The sequence below is a fragment of the Zootoca vivipara genome, chromosome 16 (genome assembly GCF_965207765.1).
Source record: "Zootoca vivipara chromosome 16, rZooViv2.hap1.1, whole genome shotgun sequence".
In the NCBI taxonomy this organism is placed as follows: Eukaryota; Metazoa; Chordata; class Lepidosauria; order Squamata; family Lacertidae; genus Zootoca; species Zootoca vivipara.
The window spans coordinates 42,228,383-42,235,882 of record NC_142599.1 but is presented as its reverse complement, the minus strand read 5'-3'; positions in this window follow the sequence as shown (position 1 = coordinate 42,235,882).

The following is a 7,500-nucleotide window of genomic DNA, read 5'->3' as shown; positions in this document are numbered from 1 at the left end:
CAGGCAGGCAGGCAGGCAGGCAGGCAGGCAGGCAGGCAGGCAGGCAGGCAGGCAGGCAGGCAGGCAGGCAGGCAGGCAGGCAGGCAGGCAGGCAGGCAGGCAGGCAGGCAGGCAGGTAGGCAGGCCTTTCCCTCCCTCCCTCCCTCCCACCCACCGGGTAGACCGGCACAACGCCGGGACCTTTGCTTATGAAGGTCTGCGGCGGGCAGGCAGGCAGGCAGGCAGGCAGGCAGGCAGGCAGGCAGGCAGGCAGGCAGGCAGGCAGGCAGGCCTTTCCCTCCCTCCCTCCCTCCCACCCACCGGGTAGACCGGCACAACGCCGGGACCTTTGCTTATGAAGGTCTGCGGCGGGCAGGCAGGCAGGCAGGCAGGCAGGCAGGCAGGCAGGCAGGCAGGCAGGCAGGCAGGCAGGCAGGCAGGCAGGCAGGCAGGCAGGCCTTTCCCTCCCTCCCTCCCTCCCACCCACCGGGTAGACCGGCACAACGCCGGGACCTTTGCTTATAAAGGTCTCTGGGATCTACCAGACAGACGGCGCCTGTCACTTGATTTAGGAGCACTGGGGCGACCCCGTGTGGCCAGCGGATAGCTAGGTAGGCAGCGCGGCCATTCCCCCCCCCACTTGGGTGGGCCGTCTTTGTGTGTGTGTGTCTGTCTGTCTGTCTGTCTGTCTGGCCTGTGTGTGTGTGTGTGAGAGAGAGAGAGAGAGAGAGAGAGAGAGAGAGAGAGAGAGAGTGATACTTGTGTCCATCTCTCTCTCTCTCTCTCTCTCTCTCTCTGTGTGTGTGTGTGTGTGTGTGTGTCTCCCCCACACAAGCACATGCTCTGTTTGAGTCTATGCTTGCATGAGAGAGATATTTTGTGTCTTTCAGTCTCCCTCCCCCGCAAAAGAGTTTTGTTTTGTGTTTTCTTTGTTTGTGTGTTGTGTGTGTGTGTGTGAGAGAGAGAGAGAGAGATTTTGTGTCCATTTCTGTCTCCCCTGCACACTTGAGTGCGAGTGCGAGGTGTATTTGATTCCTGTCCTCTCTCTGTCTCCTCGGCACAAGCACATGCTCTGTTTCAGTGTATGCCAGCGTGAGAGAGATATCTTGTGTCTTTCCGTCTCCCTCCCTCGCAAACAAGTTTGTTCCGCGTTGCGTGCGTGCGTTCGATATTGTCCCTGTTGTTGTTATTCTGCGTGCGTCCATGCAGTCGAAATGGGGGTTTGTGCGTTTGTGTATGTGTTTGTGTGTCCTGGCCTGCCTGGGTCTCTCTCTCTTTTTGATATATTTTGGGTCCGTCTCTCTGTGTCTGTCTCTGTCCCCCGCAAGCAAGGACGTGGGTGTATTTTTATATGTCTCTCTCTCTCTCTCTCTCTCTCTCTCTCTCTCTCTCTCTCTCTCTCTGTGTGTGTGTGTGTGTGTGTGTGAGAGAGAGAGAGAGAGAGAGAGAGAGAAGCACCTTAGAGACCACCTAAGTTTTTCATCGCTATGAGGTTTCGTGAGCATGCACACTTCTTCAGGCACACGAAAGCTCGTAGCGATGACAAACCTAGTTCCTCTCTAAGGTGCTACTGCTGCAAGAATATACCCCATCCAGCCCACTGACTCGCACCGTTGCGTGGTCCCCCGTAAAGAAGGGTCGTCCGAACGCCTGTCCTCTACGAACCCCAGTTCCCATTGCTGTAATGGGTTGACCGGGTGTTTCATTCGGATGGGATCCATTCAGCCCTGAGTGCACACTGGAAGGTAAGATCCTTGAAGCTGAGGCCTCAATACTTTGGCCACCCCACGAGAAGAGAAGACTCCCTGGAAAAGACCCTGACGTTGGGAAAGATGGAAGGCACAAGGAGAAGGGGACGACAGAGGACCAGATAAGGTTGGAAGGTGTTCTCGTGGCTACCAACAGGAGTCTGACCAAACTGCGGGAGGCAGTGGAAGACAGGAGTGCATGGCGAAGAGTCGGACACGACTAAACGACAACAATCTTGTCAAATGGTTACTGTCTTGCTGTCTGTCTCTCTGTATCCCCGTGTCTGTGTCTACCCCGTACGCAAGGGAAGCCATGCCGTGTGCTCCACCCCCCCCCGAAAAGGCACACCAAGTGTTTTCTCCCTTAATGCCCCTGCGGGTCGACCGGGCGTTTCATTCAAATGGGCCACTCACTGCACTCTAACCGAGAGTTGTGAAGGGACGGCGCCCCTAGTGGCGGCTGAGCTGGTACCGGGGAGCCTCAGCCCCTCCGGCGGGTAGACCGGGAAGAAATGCTTTCTCCGGGTAGACCGGACGTCCCAGACTCTCCGACGAGTAGACCGGGAGGCCTTGCTTTCGGGGAGGTAGACCGGGAAGCCCCAGATTCTCCGGCGAGTAGACCGCGGCAACCGGCGGGTAGACCGGGAAGACTTGCTTTCTCCGGGTAGACCAGACGTCCCAGCCTCTCCGGCGAGTAGCCCGGGAAAACCGGCGCGGAAGGGCGGGTAGACCGGGAGGCCTTGCTTTGGGAGAGGTAGACCGGGAAGCCCCAGACTCTCCGGCGAGTAGACCGGGGCAACCGGCGGGTAGACCGGGAAGACTTGCTTTCTCCGGGTAGACCGGACGCCCCAGCCTCTCCGGCGAGTAGACCGGGGCAACCGACGCGGAAGGGCGGGTAGACCGGGAGGCTTTGCATTCGGGGAAGTAGACCGGGAAGCCCCAGCCTCTCCGGCGGGTAGACCGGGGCAACCGGCGCCCTTGCGAGTCGACCGGGAAGACTTGCTTTCTCTCAGGTAGACCGGGACGTCCCAGGCTCTCCGGCGAGTAGACCGGGAGGCCTTGCTTTCGGGGAGGTAGACCGGGAAGCCCCAGACTCTCCGGCGAGTAGACCGGGGCAACCGGCGGGTAGACCGGGAAGACTTGCTTTCTCCGGGTAGACCGGACGTCCCAGCCTCTCCGGCGGGTAGACCGGGGCAACCGGCGCCCTTGCGAGTCGACCGGGAAGACTTGCTTTCTCTCAGGTAGACCGGGAAGCCCCAGACTCTCCGGCGAGTAGACCGGGGCAACCGGCGGGTAGACCGGGAAGACTTGCTTTCTCCGGGTAGACCGGACGCCCCAGCCTCTCCGGCGAGTAGACCGGGACAACCGACGCGGAAGGGCGGGTAGACCGGGAGGCTTTGCTTTCGGGGAAGTAGACCGGGAAGCCCCAGCCTCTCCGGCGGGTAGACCGGGGCAAGCGGCGCCCTTGCGAGTCGACCGGGAAGACTTGCTTTCTCTCAGGTAGACCGGGACGTCCCAGGCTCTCCGGCGAGTAGACCGGGGCAACCGGCGGGTAGACCGGGAAGACTTGCTTTCTCCGGGTAGACCGGACGCCCCAGCCTCTCCGGCGAGTAGACCGGGACAACCGACGCGGAAGGGCGGGTAGACCGGGAGGCTTTGCTTTCGGGGAAGTAGACCGGGAAGCCCCAGCCTCTCCGGCGGGTAGACCGGGGCAACCGGCGCCCTTGCGAGTCGACCGGGAAGACTTGCTTTCTCTCAGGTAGACCGGGACGTCCCAGGCTCTCCGGCGAGTAGACCGGGGCAATCGGCGGGTAGACCGGGAAGACTTGCTTTCTCCGGGTAGACCGGACGCCCCAGCCTCTCCGGCGAGTAGACCGGGGCAACCGACGTGGAAGGGCGGGTAGACCGGGAGGCTTTGCTTTCGGGGAAGTAGACCGGGAAGCCCCAGCCTCTCCGGCGGGTAGACCGGGGCAAGCGGCGCCCTTGCGAGTCGACCGGGAAGACTTGCTTTCTCTCAGGTAGACCGGGACGTCCCAGGCTCTCCGGCGAGTAGACCGGGAGGCCTTGCTTTCGGAGAGGTAGACCGGGAAGCCCCAGACTCTCCGGCGAGTAGACCGGGGCAACCGGCGGGTAGACCGGGAAGACTTGCTTTCTCCGGGTAGACCGGACGCCCCAGCCTCTCCGGCGAGTAGACCGGGGCAACCGACGCGGAAGGGCGGGTAGACCGGGAGGCTTTGCTTTCGGGGAAGTAGACCGGGAAGCCCCAGCCTCTCCGGCGGGTAGACCGGGGCAAGCGGCGCCCTTGCGAGTCGACCGGGAAGACTTGCTTTCTCTCAGGTAGACCGGGACGTCCCAGGCTCTCCGGCGAGTAGACCGGGAGGCCTTGCTTTCTCTCAGGTAGACCGGGAAGCCCCAGACTCTCCGGCGAGTAGACCGGGGCAACCGGCGGGCAGACCGGGAAGACTTGCTTTCTCCGGGTAGACCGGACGCCCCAGCCTCTCCGGCGAGTAGACCGGGACAACCGACGCGGAAGGGCGGGTAGACCGGGAGGCTTTGCATTCGGGGAAGTAGACCGGGAAGCCCCAGCCTCTCCGGCGGGTAGACCGGGGCAACCGGCGCCCTTGCGAGTCGACCGGGTAGACTTGCTTTCTCTCAGGTAGACCGGGACGTCCCAGGCTCTCCGGCGAGTAGACCGGGAGGCCTTGCTTTCTCTCAGGTAGACCGGGAAGCCCCAGACTCTCCGGCGAGTAGACCGGGGCAACCGGCGGGTAGACCGGGAAGACTTGCTTTCTCCGGGTAGACCGGACGCCCCAGCCTCTCCGGCGAGTAGACCGGGGCAACCGACGCGGAAGGGCGGGTAGACCGGGAGGCTTTGCATTCGGGGAAGTAGACCGGGAAGCCCCAGCCTCTCCGGCGGGTAGACCGGGGCAACCGGCGCCCTTGCGAGTCGACCGGGAAGACTTGCTTTCTCTCAGGTAGACCGGGACGTCCCAGGCTCTCCGGCGAGTAGACCGGGAGGCCTTGCTTTCGGGGAGGTAGACCGGGAAGCCCCAGACTCTCCGGCGAGTAGACCGGGGCAACCGGCGGGTAGACCGGGAAGACTTGCTTTCTCCGGGTAGACCGGACGTCCCAGCCTCTCCGGCGGGTAGACCGGGGCAACCGGCGCCCTTGCGAGTCGACCGGGAAGACTTGCTTTCTCTCAGGTAGACCGGGAAGCCCCAGACTCTCCGGCGAGTAGACCGGGGCAACCGGCGGGTAGACCGGGAAGACTTGCTTTCTCCGGGTAGACCGGACGCCCCAGCCTCTCCGGCGAGTAGACCGGGACAACCGACGCGGAAGGGCGGGTAGACCGGGAGGCTTTGCTTTCGGGGAAGTAGACCGGGAAGCCCCAGCCTCTCCGGCGGGTAGACCGGGGCAACCGGCGCCCTTGCGAGTCGACCGGGAAGACTTGCTTTCTCTCAGGTAGACCGGGACGTCCCAGGCTCTCCGGCGAGTAGACCGGGGCAACCGGCGGGTAGACCGGGAAGACTTGCTTTCTCCGGGTAGACCAGACGTCCCAGCCTCTCCGACGAGTAGACCGGAGCAACCGACGCGGAAGGGCGAGTAGACCGGGAGGCCTTGCTTTCGGGGAGGTAGACCGGGAAGCCCCAGCCTCTCCGGCGGGTAGACCGGGGCAAGCGGCGCCCTTGCGAGTCGACCGGAAAGACTTGCTTTCTCTCAGGTAGACCGGGACGTCCCAGGCTCTCCGGCGAGTAGACCGGGAGGCCTTGCTTTCGGGGAGGTAGACCGGGAAGCCCCAGACTCTCCGGCGAGTAGACCGCGGCAACCGGCGGGTAGACCGGGAAGACTTGCTTTCTCCGGGTAGACCAGACGTCCCAGCCTCTCCGGCGAGTAGCCCGGGAAAACCGGCGCGGAAGGGCGGGTAGACCGGGAGGCCTTGCTTTCGGAGAGGTAGACCGGGAAGCCCCAGACTCTCCGGCGAGTAGACCGGGGCAACCGGCGGGTAGACCGGGAAGACTTGCTTTCTCCGGGTAGACCGGACGCCCCAGCCTCTCCGGCGAGTAGACCGGGGCAACCGACGTGGAAGGGCGGGTAGACCGGGAGGCTTTGCTTTCGGGGAAGTAGACCGGGAAGCCCCAGCCTCTCCGGCGGGTAGACCGGGGCAAGCGGCGCCCTTGCGAGTCGACCGGGAAGACTTGCTTTCTCTCAGGTAGACCGGGACGTCCCAGGCTCTCCGGCGAGTAGACCGGGAGGCCTTGCTTTCTCTCAGGTAGACCGGGAAGCCCCAGACTCTCCGGCGAGTAGACCGGGGCAACCGGCGGGTAGACCGGGAAGACTTGCTTTCTCCGGGTAGACCGGACGCCCCAGCCTCTCCGGCGAGTAGACCGGGGCAACCGACGCGGAAGGGCGGGTAGACCGGGAGGCTTTGCTTTCGGGGAAGTAGACCGGGAAGCCCCAGCCTCTCCGGCGGGTAGACCGGGGCAAGCGGCGCCCTTGCGAGTCGACCGGGAAGACTTGCTTTCTCTCAGGTAGACCGGGACGTCCCAGGCTCTCCGGCGAGTAGACCGGGAGGCCTTGCTTTCTCTCAGGTAGACCGGGAAGCCCCAGACTCTCCGGCGAGTAGACCGGGGCAACCGGCGGGCAGACCGGGAAGACTTGCTTTCTCCGGGTAGACCGGACGCCCCAGCCTCTCCGGCGAGTAGACCGGGACAACCGACGCGGAAGGGCGGGTAGACCGGGAGGCTTTGCATTCGGGGAAGTAGACCGGGAAGCCCCAGCCTCTCCGACGAGTAGACCGGGGAAACCGGCGCGGAAGGGCGGGTAGACCGGGCGGCTTTGCTTTCGGGGAAGTAGACCGGGAAGCCCCAGACTCTCCGGCGAGCAGACCGGAGTGGAACCAAGGGCCCGTCGACCGGGCAACGCTGCCAGCTTCCGCCTGGTAGACCGGGAGGCCGTGCTTTCGGGGAGGTAGACCGGGAAGCCCCAGGCTCTCCGGCGAGTAGACCGGGGCAACCGGCGGGTAGACCGGGAAGACTTGCTTTCTCCGGGTAGACCGGAAGCGCCAGCCTCTCCGGCGAGTAGACCGGGACGTCCCAGCCTGGGCAATGCTTCCAGTCCCACCGGACCGCTCCTTCTGTCGCTGGCTGGCCGGCCGGCCGTCCCTACTTCCGGCCGTCCCTTCTTCCTTTTGGTTGTTTGTGTGTGTGTTTGGGTGGGGGGGCAGGTAGACCGGCAGAACGGGGGCCTGATGGTGCAGAGAGCCGCCGTCTCCTGACTCATCTATGGGTAGACCGGGCTACCCGTCGTCCCTTCTACCCAAGAAAGGGAGCGAGCGAGCGAGCGGTTTCTGCTTTCCTCTTTTTCTTTTGCAACAACTCAAGTTGTTACCGAGCAGCAGCGCCCCTAGTGGCGGTCAAGCTGGTACCGCAGGAGGCTAGGGCTCAAACCTCCATCGACTAAGCGGAAGGTGTGGGTCCTATAGGTTTCTACGGGTAGACCGGCACGGCAGGGGAGCCGCGGACGCCACCTATCGGAGTGAATTCGCAGCAGCCCCAAGGAGGGGCTTCCGAGGCGGCGCCGTCTTGTCGGAGCGGCGGCGCCGGCGGCTCAGCCACCGGCCCGTGATGCCGGGTCGGGACGGCAGGCGCCTGCAGATTATTGGCGACAGGGTTTTCAGGACCCTCTGGAGAACCGCAGAAGACGACCCAACCGCGCTCCCCGGTCAGTGTGGACCCACTGCGGCAGGGCAGGCGCGCTGCGTCGTACGCTTCGG